General features: G+C 55.1%; 1 protein-coding gene and 1 long non-coding RNA gene across 25 annotated transcripts in view; one reads left to right on the top strand and one right to left on the bottom strand.

Annotated features, from left to right (window-relative positions):
• LOC138923050 (uncharacterized) overlaps positions 1-10,790 on the top strand; it is a 45,235-nt gene extending 34,445 nt beyond the window's left edge. The window contains exons 3-4 of one of the 5 annotated variants that reach the window (XR_011436168.1): positions 694-963; positions 6,159-7,941. This is a non-coding gene — a long non-coding RNA (uncharacterized lncRNA). Of the gene's footprint in view, positions 1-693; positions 7,942-10,665 lie in introns of those variants that run through there. The other 4 variants (XR_011436169.1, XR_011436170.1, XR_011436167.1 and 1 more) reach the window with 4 other exon arrangements.
• Positions 1-13,676, bottom strand: part of LOC106781149 (olfactory receptor 2AE1-like) — a 139,575-nt gene that overhangs the window by 18,489 nt on the left and 107,410 nt on the right. The window contains exons 22-23 of one of the 20 annotated variants that reach the window (XR_011436157.1): positions 13,406-13,525; positions 11,539-12,835 (exon numbers count right to left, since the gene is read on the bottom strand). The exons of the other annotated variants lie outside the window; for them this stretch is intronic. The gene's annotated coding sequence lies outside the window, so the exon portion shown is untranslated. Of the gene's footprint in view, positions 1-11,538; positions 12,836-13,405; positions 13,526-13,676 lie in introns of those variants that run through there. 20 annotated transcript variants of the gene reach the window in all.

Raw genomic sequence — 13,676 nt, forward strand, 5'->3', positions numbered from 1 at the left:
GTTCAGTAACAAATCTGGCTGACCTTTCAGGGGACAGACTCATCTCCCGTGGCCCACTGAAACCTCAGATCTCCACCTGGGGAGGCAGTTTTCCTCCACTGCTCAGAGTCGTCCGTCATCCCGGCGGGTCCCAACATGCAGCTCATGTTCTGTCCACACTGTGTCCAAGAACCAACTTTCTCCAGTTTCCCAGAGCCCGAGCACAGTCTTCCCTGGCCACCCTTCCAGCTAGGAGTCTTTTTCACTGAAGCTGGCCCCTGCCCAGGGACAGGGCTCCTGTGCTTCCCCCACCTCACCGGGCCCTGCCCTCAGGCGACACCACACCCTGCTGGTACGGTGTCCGTCATCTCCTCTTACGCCATCCAGAGACCCGGTCTGCAAGTCTGGGGCTTGGGTCAGCTGCTCCTAAGCTCCCTGCAGCAATGGGAGAACTCGGGAAAACAAGCCTCAGGAGCCAAGTTGAGGGTGGCGATCTGAGGCCAGCAGAGAACCAGGGTTGAGGGCACCCCGGCCAGCCACCAGCCACATCCATTCTGTTTTGCTGATGGTCTGAGACTGCTGCCCTCCTGATCATGCAGCTCCCTGCATGGGGGCTCCCCCTACATCTGCTCTCCCTCCTGCAGGCAGTAGGTCCCTCCCCATCCCCGTGGACCCTGACAAGTCCAACATGGCTCTAACCTGTGTCCCTTCCAGGGTGGAGAGCCATCATCCATGTCTGCTTCATCCTGGAGAGGGACCAGTGCATCAGCGACTTCAATGAAAAGATGAATAATCAGGACGTGCAGATGAAGCTCTTCAGTGGGGTCTCCGTGGGCAGGAGGGGCCTTAGGGACAGTGGCGTGGCTACAAGGAGTGGGCCGTCAACATCAGCCAGCACTAGAGGCAGCTGTGCTCAGCCTTTGGGCCAACAGCACCCTGTGTTCTGATCACAGTGTGTGTGTGTTCATGTGTGTGTGCATCGAGGTGGGTGTGCAAGCCAGCCCTGTCTCTCTCTACACCACCACTGTGAGTCGACCCCTCTTGGTCACTCTGCATCCACCCAGAGGATCCTTCTGACATCCCAGACCCTTGTGGCCCTGCCTCCTCCCTCCTCCACTCGAACCCCACCACCCACTGCCCTGGCCTCACAGAACACATTTAAACATCTCCACCATGACTGACACCCCTTTTCAGGCCAGCCACCTCTAGCCAGCACCCACTGGTGTCGTTCCTGCCCTCTCACTGTCGGTTCCTTCCCCCAACACCTCCTCAGCCCAGTGGGTCTCCGTCTGCCACCCTTGCTCCATGCCCACTTTCCTTTCCCTACATCACATCCTTCCTTTCCCAGCACACACTGAGCTCTGGGACAGCCCCACGCTCCCGACCCACAGCTCTGCCCATTCCTTCCATGGTCCCGGCCAGGTGAAATCCGTCCTGGGAGCCCAACTCTGTGCCTCTCCTGCACCTGACCCCAGCAGTCAGAGGGGCCGAGGCTGGTGCAGAGCGCGGGCTGCTCCCACCTTCACATCATGACTGCAGATGTCAAGGCCCCCAGTGCCGACCATATCGTGCCCTGGCTCCCCTGACTCCTGCCTGCTCTAGGCAGCATTTCACTCGTCTGTCCCCTCCTCACCATCCACCCCTGCTTCCCTGTGCAGCACAAACCTTCACCCCAAACAAGGCTCAGTGCATGGATTGTGCACACTGCAGGCGGACACAGCTCGGTGGCGCAAGATGTGAGTGGAAGCACATATTGCTAGCTGGGAGGAGCCCAGGTGCAGCTTCTGAGACCCAGACTCCCCCAGGGAGAGGCCAGGCCCAAAGGCTGAGAGGGGTAGATACCCTGGAGTGGACAAAAGCCGCACTCACGGACTCTCTCCTCTTGAGCTTCTGGGGGAGTTCGGATTCTAATGGGTCAGGCTGGGAAGATGGGGCTCCACCCAGGGGAGGCTAGGGGCTGATTCAGGGCAACAAGGAGGAGGGCAGAAGGTCACGGGTCCCTGGAGGACAGGCACTGACAGCATGAGCCCCCTCCTCTTAATGTACTCCCCCCACAAGCCATCAAATGCAGGGACATTCCTCATGGAGGGTCTGTGTCAGGGCCGACAGAGCACTCCGGAGCCCAGGGACTTCCACGCCGTCCCATCCACAGAACGTGACTCTCTGCTCTCCAGGGCCAAGGGACCCCCTTTCATGTGGAGTCTTGAGATAAGGGAAACACCCCAGGAGCCTCAGCCACCCAGGCAGCTCCTCAGCTTGGGTGGCTCCCATCCCAAATAGAAAAATGTACAAGGAACAGTATAGAAAGGACCCATAATCCCACCACTGATCTCCAACTCAACTCGCTCCCAGAGATGGTCCTTTGTGTTTGAGGGGGGATCCAACTGGGAAATTTGTTTTTGGCTTTTCATGGCCTAACCGTCACCCTCCCAACTCTCCAGTGTCCTAGCTGGAAGGGTGAACCATCTAGAGATCACCTGGTTAGTTCACCTCCTGTGTTTACAGATGGCAGGAGCTGAGATGGGGAAGGAAGGAGGGGACTCAGGCCTGGGACCCTCCCCTCTGCACCTCAGCATCGGCTCTGCTCTGTCCCCTCACCCTCACCTGGAGAACGTGTCTTCACTGGATCCCCATCCTGCTCCTCCCTCCGCCACTGGCCACCATCCACCAGCTCCCTCGCCCAAACATGGAAGAACAGCAAGAACAACCGCAAGAGCCCTTGTTTATGGAGTTCTTGCCCTGTGCCAGTAAGGAATGGATCCTCCCACTAAGTAAGAGACAGCTTCCATCTTCAAGCCAGCCTACAGATGAAGAAAGTGACGCTTAGAGAGGTAGTCCCTTGGCCAGGGTCTCCGAGGCTGGAAGAGGTTATATCTGGGCTATGCATCCAGGTCCTTAATTCCAGAGCTTTGCACCAACCACTATGCCTTGCCTTGGGACTAATCAGTCAAAAAGGGTACAATCACAAGATTGGATTGGCAATTGGGAGCATAGCATACATACCAGAAACTATGGAAATCATACTTGCATAGCTCCATGAATTACCCAAAGGGAACACATCCGGCAACCGGTACCCACAAGAAATAGAACATGAGCTGCCCTTGAACGGCCACCTGATGCCCCCTCCCAGGTCCCTGCCTCTCCCCCAAGGGAAATCAATATTCTAACTTTCCATTTGTCTTTCTTGTCTTTGAACTCTATTGACATGGAATCATTCAAAAAGAAAGAAATCTATGTCGAGCTTCTTTCATTACGCTTGTAAGATTCATCAATATTCTTGAATGTGGCTGTGGCTGAACATTATTTCTGTATGGTATTGCACTATGAAACATAACCCATTTTATTTGTCCACTCCACCACTGATGTCCAGTGAGTTGTTTCCAGTTTGAGGATATGCCAAAAGATGCTGCTCTGAACATCTTGTATAAGTCTGCTGGCCAACATAGGAACACGTCTATGTTGGGGACATCATTGTTGGGTCATAGACTATGTGCACGTCCACCTCTAGGAGATACTACCAGAGAGCTTCAAAGTGGATGAAATAGTTTACCCTCACAGCTGTGTATGAGAGTTCTAGTTGCTTCACAGCCTCATTAACACTGGCTGTTGTCAGAGTTTTTGATTTTGACCATTGTGGTGTACATGTAGGGGTATCTCGTCGTCATTTTAATTTGCATTTTCCTCACGAGTAATAATGTGGAGCACCCATTCATCTAATGATTCCCATTTGGGTATCTTTTTTGTGACATGCCTAGTCAAATCTCCTGCCCATTTCTTTTCATGGTGGATTGTCTGTGTGTGTCTTTATCAATTTATAGGAGTTAGTTACACATCCTAGAATCGTCTTTTGTCAGATAAATAAATGGTAAGTATTTATGCCCTTCGTGCCTGCCTTCTTTACTCTCTTAGAAGTTTCTTTAGACAAAAACAAGTTCTTCTTTTTAATACTTTCCAATTTATCCTTTTGTTCTTTACGATTAGTATGCCTTTTGTTCTATGAAATGCTTGCCTGCCCCAAGTTCTTGAAAATATTCTCCTAAGGTACGTGTCGCAGAAGGTATTTTTATAACTTCCATTTGTATTTAAAATCCATCTGGAATTGGTTTTTGTTAGTCCAGCCATTACGTAAAAACAATTTGGAGTTTTCTCCAAACATTAAAAGTGGAACTGTCATATGATGCAGCAATCCCACAGCTGGGGGCACATCGGAAGATAACAGAATCTATGTCTTGAAGTAACTTCCGCACTCATGTGTGCACCACAACATTTGTCACAACAGCCACCACAGGGAGCAAACCACGGGGCTATTCATGGATGAAGGGACAAAAAAATGTGGTGCATCTACACAACTGTATATTATTCAGCTTTCAAAAAGAAAGAAATCCTGCCTTTCCTGACAACGTGGATGTACCTGGAGGACATTATGCTGAGTTAAATAAGCCAGACACAGAAAGGGAATTACTGCATCGTCTTACTTATATGTGGAATCTGAAAAACTCAAATTCATAGAAACAGACAGTAGAATGGTGGCTCCCAGGGAGCGGGGGTGTGAGAGGGGAACGAGGAGATGTTGGTGAAAAGGTGCAAACTCTCAGTTAGGAGATAAATAAGCTATTGAGATCTAATATACAAAAAGATGACTATAGTTAATAATAATGTATTCTATACCTAAAAGTAAGTCATGGATAAAATGATTAGAAGATGCTATATCATGCAAACATTAAAAACTGTAACTGTGAAAAGTGTACCAACATGGGGGTGGTCCCATGGCCTTGTGGTTAAGTTGGGCGTGCTCCACATCAGGGGTCTGCCTTTGGTTCCCCGCTGCAGACCTACACCACTTGCCAATGGCCGTGCTGTGGTGGTGACCCACATACAAAACAGAGGAAGACTGGCACAGATGTTGGTTCAGGGCAAATCTCCTCAGCAAAGAAAAAACATTCTACCAACATGGAAAAATGGTTTCTGTAATTTGAAATGATAAAACAAGCATAGAAAGCCACATCTAGGTTAAGACTGCAGTGTAAATGATGGACACATAGGAAGAAGGACTGGGGGAAAACAGGAGACAATGAGGCAAAGACGGCTTCATGTGGTGGTGGGATTATTGAGGACTTACATGAGATTTCATCTTAAATTTAATGGCCCTCCCTCAGACAAATATCAGAGACAAAAAGATTCAGCATACAAGGCTGAGAAAGCTTGTCCCTCATTCTTCCCTTCATTGATCACATTCTTCTCAAATCAGCTACAGTTGAGCTCCCTTTAGGTGGCCCCTGTGTCTTCTTTGAAAGCGTCAGGCAGTCTCCTGTGTCTCTGAAGAGAAAGGCTCAGAACTCCTTTGTGGAGGGGAGGCTCTAATCCCCCGTCCAACCCTCTGGCAGTTCCTGTCCATGGGAGCTGGGGCTGAGGGGAAATGGACCGCACAAAGAGAACTGTTCCCCAGGAAGTGATGGGAGAGGGAAGAGTGAAAGGAAGGCAGGTGGTTCCAGCCCCTGAGAGCCCTACAGCTCACAGCTGCATACGGCCCCTCCCAAGGGGGTGTGAGGGCACTATCTGTTTGTCCATCTGTGCCCCATCCACTAGAACAGACTTCTCCTCTATCCCTCAGCAACAGCCTATGGTCCTGACCACACGCAACCTATCAGACAGAGCGGAGGTTCATGAGAAGAAGTCTCTGGAAGCCCAGTGTCCTAGTCGATGGACCCAAAGCACAGTAGCATTCCCTCATGCTCCCTGATGGGGCCGGATCCAGGCAGGCTGCCCCACACGGCCTCCACATCGGATTCTTTCTCAATCGACTGCAGCCTGGCTTCTGTGCCACTGCACAGAAAGTGCTCTTGCTAAAGGAGGGTGCCCGACATCCTAAGGAGCAAACCCGAGAGCTCCTCCATCCCACTGCATCCCTGAGGAAACACTCCCTCCTCCAGGAGACTTTCTCTTCCCCATCCATCTCTTCCTCCTCTCTAATAACTTCCAATCTGTGTCACTAGCTCAGCCTCTACTCCTTACCCTTCAGTGCTGGAAGCCTTCTCCAAGGTCTGTCTTCTGCCCTCTTCTCTCCTCACTATTTACTCCCCTGGGAGGCAGCATCTGTTCCCAAGACTTTCACTCTCGACTATACACTGTTATGTCCGGTCCCCAAAAGTCTACTGAGTTCCAGATCTATTTTTCTACAGCCTAATGAAAAGCACCTTTAATGACTGCTTACCATGCCTGCCACTGTGCTAAGACAATATCCAAGACCATCTAACAAGAAACTGAATCTCAGAGAAGGTTGGTAAGTTGTCCAAAGTCATCCAGTTACTATTTGGGGAAGCAGGGACGTGAACTCGCATCCATGTGACTTTGAAGCCTGTGCCAGAAGCACTACACTCTACCGCAACCCTAAAAGCAGATACACTCTCTACCTCCTCCTCGCTTCCCGCTCCCACCCAGCCCAAGCCCATTCCTCCTCTGGGACTCCCCGATCTGGGCTGAGAACATCAGCAGCAGCTCTTTGGCCTGTGGAGTCATGCTCGACTCCCTCTAGCTCACTCCATCCATCGAATCAAGCCCCAAATCCAGTCAATTCTCCTTACACGTCTCCCCACCTGTGTCTGCCGCCCGCAGCTCCCCAAGCGGCCTTCACCACCTCCTCCCCCAACTCCACAAAATCCTGCATCACTCACTCTCCACCTGTCCTCCAGCCTCTCCCACACCACTGCCCTGGAAGCAGATCAGACTCCAGCAGCCCCACATGCTCTCAGCAGTTAAAGCCTGCCCCTGCCCCTCCCCTTCGCCATGGAACCTTTCCTGCCACCCATCCCCAGTCTACCTGGTAAATTCCCCTGCCACCTCCCCCACGATGCCTTCTCTCTCGTGTGTTCCACCCTGGGAGACTTACCAATTCCTCTTTTGCTACTCTCACAGCACTTTCTGTTTGCATTCACTTATGGATTTAAGTATTGACTATGGGTACCTACCATGTGCCAGGCACTGCCCCAGGGATGAAAATAAAATGGTGAGCAAGACAAAGGCAGCCTGGAACACACACAGTGCTGGGATACAGTCTGGCGCAGCTAGTTTTTTTAAGCTTTTTCTGCCACAAGAGTGTCATTCCCCCCCAAACATTATCCCCTGCACAGGCTCCTGCAGGAGAACTGTGGCCAAGTGAGGCCCCACCATCCATGCAGGAAGAGCCGTCCTTGCACAGGATGCTGCAGGAAACCTGCCGCCAGCTGAGGCCCCACCATCCATGCAGGAAGAGCCGTCCTTGCACAGGATGCTGCAGGAAACCTGCCGCCAGCTGAGGCCCCACCATCCATGCAGGGAGAGCCATCCTTGGAAAGGCTACTGCAGGACACCGGCAGCTGGCTGAGGCCACACCATCTGAGCAGGGATAGCCATCCCCTGCACAGGCTCCTGCAGGAAATCTGCAGCCGAACGAGGCCCTACTATCCATGCAAGGAGAGCCATCCTTGCAGAGCCTCCTGTAGGAGACTTGCAGGGGCCTGAAATCCCACCTTCTGTGCAGGGAGAGCTATCCTTGAACAGGCTCCAGCAGGAAACCTGCCACAGGCTAGCCACCACCATCCAAGCAAGGAGAGTCTTCTGCAGACTCTGGCAGGAGACCTGCAGCTGGCTGAGTCGCAACTAACTGAGCAGGGAGAGCCATCCCCTGCACTGGCTCCTGCAGGAGACATGCAAGCAGCTGAGGACCCATCCTCCATGTAGGGAGAGCCATCCTTGCACAAGCTCCTGCAGGAGATCTGCAGCCGAACGTGACCCCACCCTCCATGCAAGGAGAGCCATCCTTGCACAGGCTCTTGCAGCAGATCTGCGGGGAAATGAGGCCTCACCATCCATGCTGGGAGAGCCATACCCTGCACAGCCTCCTGCAGGAGACCTTCTGCCAGCTGAGGCCCAACCATCACAGCCAGGGGACCCCTCCCCTACACAGGTTCCTGCAGGAGACCTGCCACCAACTGAGGCACCACCATCCGAGCAAGGAGAGTCATCCCCTGCACAGACTCTGGCAGGAGACCTGCAGCTGGCTGAGTCCCAACTAACGGAGCAGGGAGAGCCATCCCCTCCTCTGGCTCCTGCCCGGGCCCTGAAGCCAGCAGAAGCCATAGCCAAGGAGCAGAGAGAGCCATCCTCTGCTCTGGCTCCTGCTGGGGCTGTGGAGCCGGATGAAGACATAGGCGTGGAGCTGGGAGAGCCATCCCCTGCTACAGCACCTGCTGGGGCTCTGGAGCCGGCTGAAGACATGGCCATGAAACCAGGGAAAGCCACCCTCTGCCCCAGCTCCTGCCAGTACCCGGGAGAAGGCTGAAGGTGTGGCAAGGGAGCAGGGAGAGCCACCCCCTGCTATGGCTTCTGCTGGGGCTGTGCACCCAGCTGAAGCCATGGCCACAGACCAGGGAGAGACATCCCCCACTCCCCCACCTGCTGGGGCTGTGGAGTCAGCTGAAACCTTGGCTGCAGAGCAGGGACAGCCATCCCCTGTCTGGGTCTTGCTGGAGCTTTGGAAACAGCTGAAGATGCAGTCGTCAAGCATGGAGATCCATCCCCGGTTCCGGCTCATGCCAGGACCCAGGAGCCGGCTGAAGTTGCAGCCAGGGAGCACGGAGAGCCATCCCCTGCAACGGCTCCTGCTGGGGCTGTGGAGCCAGCTGAAGACACAGCCAGGAAGTGGGGAGAGCCTTCTCCTGCTGTGGCTCCTGCCTGGTCCCTAGAGCTGGCTGAAGTGGCGGCCTCGGACCAGGAAGAGCAACCCCCTGTTGAGTCTCCTGCTAGGGCCCTGGAGCCGGCTGAAGATGTGGCCACAGAGCAGGCAGATCCACCACCTGCTCAGGTGACTGCCAGGGCAAAGGAGCTGGTGGAAGCCACGGCAGCGGACGACGGAGAGCAATCCCCTCCTCTGGCTCCTGCTGGGGCTGTGGAGCCGGCTGAAGATGTGGCCGTGGACCAGGGAGAGCCATCCCCTGCTGCAGCTCCTGCCAGGGCCCTGGAGCGGCCAGAAGTGGTGGTCTTGGATCAAGGAGAGCCATCCCATGCTACGCCTCCTGCTGGGGATGTGGAGCCGAGTGAATACGCGGCCATGAAGCATGGAGAGCCATCCACTGCTCTGGCTCATGCAAGGGCCCTGGTGCCATTGGAAGTCATGATCAGGAAGCAGGGAGAGTCATGCCTGCTCTGGGTCCTGCTGGCGCTTGTGCGGCCAGCTGAAGCTGCAGCCTCAGACCAGGGAGAGCCATCCCCTCCCCTGGTTCCTGCTGGGGCTGTGGAGTCAGCAGTAGCCTTGGCTGTGGATCAGGGACAGCCATCCCCTGCTCTGGCTCCTGCTTGGGCCCTGAAGCAGCCTGAAGCCATGGACTCAGACCAGGGAGGGACATGCCCTGCTATGCCTCCTGCTGGGACTGTGGAGTCAGCTGAAGCTGTTGCTGCAGAGCAGGGAAAGTCAACCCCTGCTCTGGCTCCTGCAGTGGCCCTGGAGCCTGCTGAAGTCTCTTCCGTGGAGCAGGGAGAGATATCCCCTGCTCCGACTCCTGCCAGGGCCCTGGAGCCTACTCCCACCCAGCCCTTTGTGGAACCCTTCCCATGCTAAGTCTGGGCAGGAGCTCCACGGGGTAGCGGCCCATGGGTTGACAGGCGCTAGAGGGATTGATAGGTTTAGACACCTGAAGACACCCTTAGCAAGTAGGTACTAGAACGACCCGCACTGCACACATGGGGGCATGGGGAGGCCCTGAGAGGCACATGGCTGTCCAGGGGGACATCACTGGCAAGAAGGAGGAGCCAGGTCTGACCAGCTCTGCGTCCCCAACGCTGGCTTCTGACTCGAGCCAGGCCTCCTCGGGGGCGGTGGGATGGGCTGTGTTGGTGCAACTGTGGATGGCCGTGGTGTTGGGATGGAGGGTGAGCAGTCAGCGGCCCAGGGGGCCCTTAGGGAGGTCTCGTGTGAGCAGGAAGCCTAGGGAAGGGACCCCAGGCAGCGACCTCACTGGGCCCAAGAGAACTTGGAACCCTGGTCTCTAGGCACCCAGCTCCTAGAGACAGCCCCCAACAGCTCACTCGTCTAGCACTCGTCTAGAAGGAGCAGCATGTTTCTCTGCTGTCTGCCTATCTGCCGGGGCCGCAGCCTCAGCAGAGCCCGCAAGGAGCGCCCTGGACGCAAAGGCGGGCTCCTGTCCCGCTCGAGACGTCTCTGGACGTTCGTGCGGAGGGACACAGAGGTAACACAGGGACGCCCGGGGTGGGCCAATCCAGGCCAGGCCACCACTGTGGTCCCACTTGCACAGCCCTACGTCCCCTCCCTGGGTGTGTGTGTGTGTGTGTGTGTGTGTGTGTGTGTCAGTGTGTGTGTGCATGTGTGTGTGTGTGTGTGGAAGGGTGGTTTGTGTGAGTGGACCACCGCGAGGAGGAGCAGGCTGATGAGGGGTTAGAAGCCTGGTGGGCCGGGCCCATTCCCACCCCAGCTCATGGCTGATCGGGTGGGGCGTGGAGTGCCGGGCAGCACCGTCTGCCCGAGGTTTCTCCCGAGCCCCTGAGGTCTATCTGTTTCATCCCGGGGAGAATTCTGCACAGACACAGGGTGTGCCTGATGTGGGAGCATTAGGCGCAGAGGGCAGAAGAAAGAGCAGGGGCAGCTGAGCAGGGCTCTGATGCTTCTGGGCTGACTGTTGGTCACTGTCTTTGCAGAGGTCCACTCAGGACACGGAGTCCAGCTCCCCGAGGGAGGAGAAGCTGGGCAGGAACAGCGTAGCGGCAGGCGTGGGGAAAAGGCTGCCGTCCTCAGGGACTGTTGCACAAGGATCAGAGCCAGCACAGGCGCCAGCCCGTGTGCGGGGAGCACAGTCACATCCAGCAGCTCCTGCACAAGGGCAGGAGACAAGCAGCGCCCCAGGAAGGGAGCGGGGAGAGCCAGCCCCTCCTCAGGCTCGGGCAGGAGCCATGCAGCCGGCTCTCATGGAACCAGCTGAGCAGGGAGAGCCATCCCCTGCTCCAGCTCCTGCCAGTGCCCTGGGGCAGGCTGAAGTGGTCGCCAGGGAGCAGGGAGAGCCATCCCCTGCTCTGGCTCCTGCCAGTGCCCGGGGGCAGGCTGAAGTGGTCGCCAGGGAGCAGGGAGAGCCATCCCCTGCTCCGGCTCCTGCCAGTGCCCCGGGGGCAGGCTGAAGTGGTCGCCAGGGAGCAGGGAGAGCCATCCCCTGCTCCGGCTCCTGCCAGTGCCCCGGGGGCAGGCTGAAGTGGTCGCCAGGGAGCAGGGAGAGCCATCCCTTGCTCTGGCTCCTGCCAGTGCCCCGGGGCAGGCTGAAGTGGTCGCCAGGGAGCAGGGAGAGCCATCCCCTGCTCCAGAGCCTCCTGGAGCCCTGGAGCCCGCTCAGGCCCCAGCATTGTCCCCGGGAGAGCTCACTCTCCAACCCCCTTCATCCCCAGCTCCTGACCCATCCCTTCCACCTGCTCCCTCACCACGACCTCCCTTCCTCTCCCTGCTTCCCCTGTATGTCTGTGTAGCCGTTTATGTTGCTCGTTTTCTTGTCTTTCTTTGGTCTTTATGTAAATTGTAAAATAAATTTATTTATATTTTAAGAACTCTGCATTTTCTCCTTTTCAAGTGTACAATTCCCGAGCGTTAAGTACAGTCCCAATGCTCGGCCTCCATCACCACTGTCCGCTTGCTGGACATTCCCTTCACCACAAGGGAAGCCTTTTCCCAAAGCGCTCATGCCTCATTCCTCCTTCGCTCCCTGACAACGCCTATTCTGTGTTCTGGCAGGTTTTGGTCAATCTTTTCTGGATGTATCCGATAAGCGGTGTCATGCAATAGGTGGCCATCCTAGTCTGCTTCCATATTTTCAGAAGCACTGATCGATTTTTCATTTCTCTTTCTACTTGAATAGCATTTTTCCCAGCTGATAGGAAAGTCCCAATGGCTTATGGATTAGATGCTTCAAATGAAGCCCTTTTAGTAAACATGTGCATTATGTCAGGCTACAGACCGCTCTTCTAAGGGGGACACCAGAGCCACAAGCCACACAGGAAGTGCCTGGTTCTTCCTGCGGCCAAAACACAAACAAGAAAAAGGGAGACAGCTGGAAAGACAAACCAGAACCTCGAAAGCATTCCTCCTAAACCAAGGTGAGAGAAAGGTGCAACCTCCCTCTGGACCAAAGAACTCCCGAAAGTCGTTGTTTTCAAGGGACAGAGAGTAAACACATGCAATTCCCCCGAGAGGCGATACATAGGGACATAGGGACGGCATATGTCAGAGATGCTCGACCTCCCCTAGAGGACACGTGCAAACGTAAACACCATGGAGACGGCATTGGTCACCAGCAGACTGCCAGGTTTCTGGTCTGGTTGCGACCAGGCCTGGTGAGAATTTGGGGAAGCAGAGGCCCCCGCAGATCCCTAGAGAGCAGGGGGAAAGGGCACTGCTCTCTGGGAGAATAGCCTGCAGGACCCTTCCAAGTTCCCCAGGACCCCACCTTTGCTGGCAGTGCCAATGCCAGGAGTGTGGCCCACAGGAGGTCTTGCCCAAGGTTCCCAAGATATCTTTTCAAGAGTAGTCATGACAGCACTGGTTGCAATGGCTGGGAGCTGGGAACACAACTCAGGTTCATGGAGAGGCAATGGGACCCATGCGGCCCATCCGTCAGAACACGGATATGTGACATCAACAGGGAGACAGACATCTATGAAAATGAATGTGCGTGTGAGAGAGAGACAGACAGAAGGAGACAGAATGAGAGCAACCGCGCCAGGGAGATATGCACCAAACTGTTCACGGGGCTCGCGACTTTCCAGTCTTATCTGCTCCTGGCGGGATGTCGAAAGTTCTGTAGAATGTGCGTGTCTTCCTTTCCTAATTCTAAAAAGGTGAATATCACAGCTTCAATGAAATCCATTGATGATCCATCTTTGGAATAAAGTACATTCTTTAGTTTCTATTTTTGAAGATTTCTATTCCAAGACAATGAACGTTTATTGTAGTAAAAGAATGAATTTTAAGAGACTGAAGAATTAAGGAAGTGGCAACTCAGGAGTGCCCTTCACAGGTGGTCTTCACCTTTCCAGTCCTTTCCCTTGGTGTCCACGTGTGTGTGCACGCGGGCGTGTGTGTGTGTGTGCGTGTGCCCGTGTGCCCGTGCGCGGGGGTGCATGTGTGTGGGGTGATGCATATTCACACCTGTGCTGCGTGTGTGCACATGGATATGCCGGTGTGTGCGTCAGAGTGCGTGCATCCTGTGGGTGCTGAGTGCGGAGGCCTGCAGGGCGTGTGCTCCTCTGGATCTGATTTCTTCACGGGCGGACCCTGGTCAGACAACACTCTTCCTCTTGGATATCCCGGCATCCGAATTTCCAAATGGCCCCGATGTGGAACGTGCCCCGTTTCTGACTTTCCTCTCCCCTCCTCACGCTGATGGGAACATCAGCCTACCTCAATCTCTGATCCTGGAGGACATATCCCCAGAGGGGGAGATTCTGGTGCATGATGTCAACACGGTGTTCCGCTGTCGGTCACTCTCTGACCTTCGAGGTCTCCTTCTCTGCTGTGAGCCTGTTTTGGGAAAGTGGGGATGCAGAGAGCCTGGGGCAGAGAACTCAGGGAGGGATGACCAAGGACTGGCTGCTAGGATGCAGGTGAGGAAGGCACCAGGGGTGATCTGCCCAGCTAGAGGGCTCCCCTCCTGCCCTCCTGGTCCTGCTGC

Source organism: Equus caballus, unplaced genomic scaffold, assembly GCF_041296265.1.
Source record: "Equus caballus isolate H_3958 breed thoroughbred unplaced genomic scaffold, TB-T2T haplotype2-0000440, whole genome shotgun sequence".
Taxonomy (NCBI): Eukaryota; Metazoa; Chordata; class Mammalia; order Perissodactyla; family Equidae; genus Equus; species Equus caballus.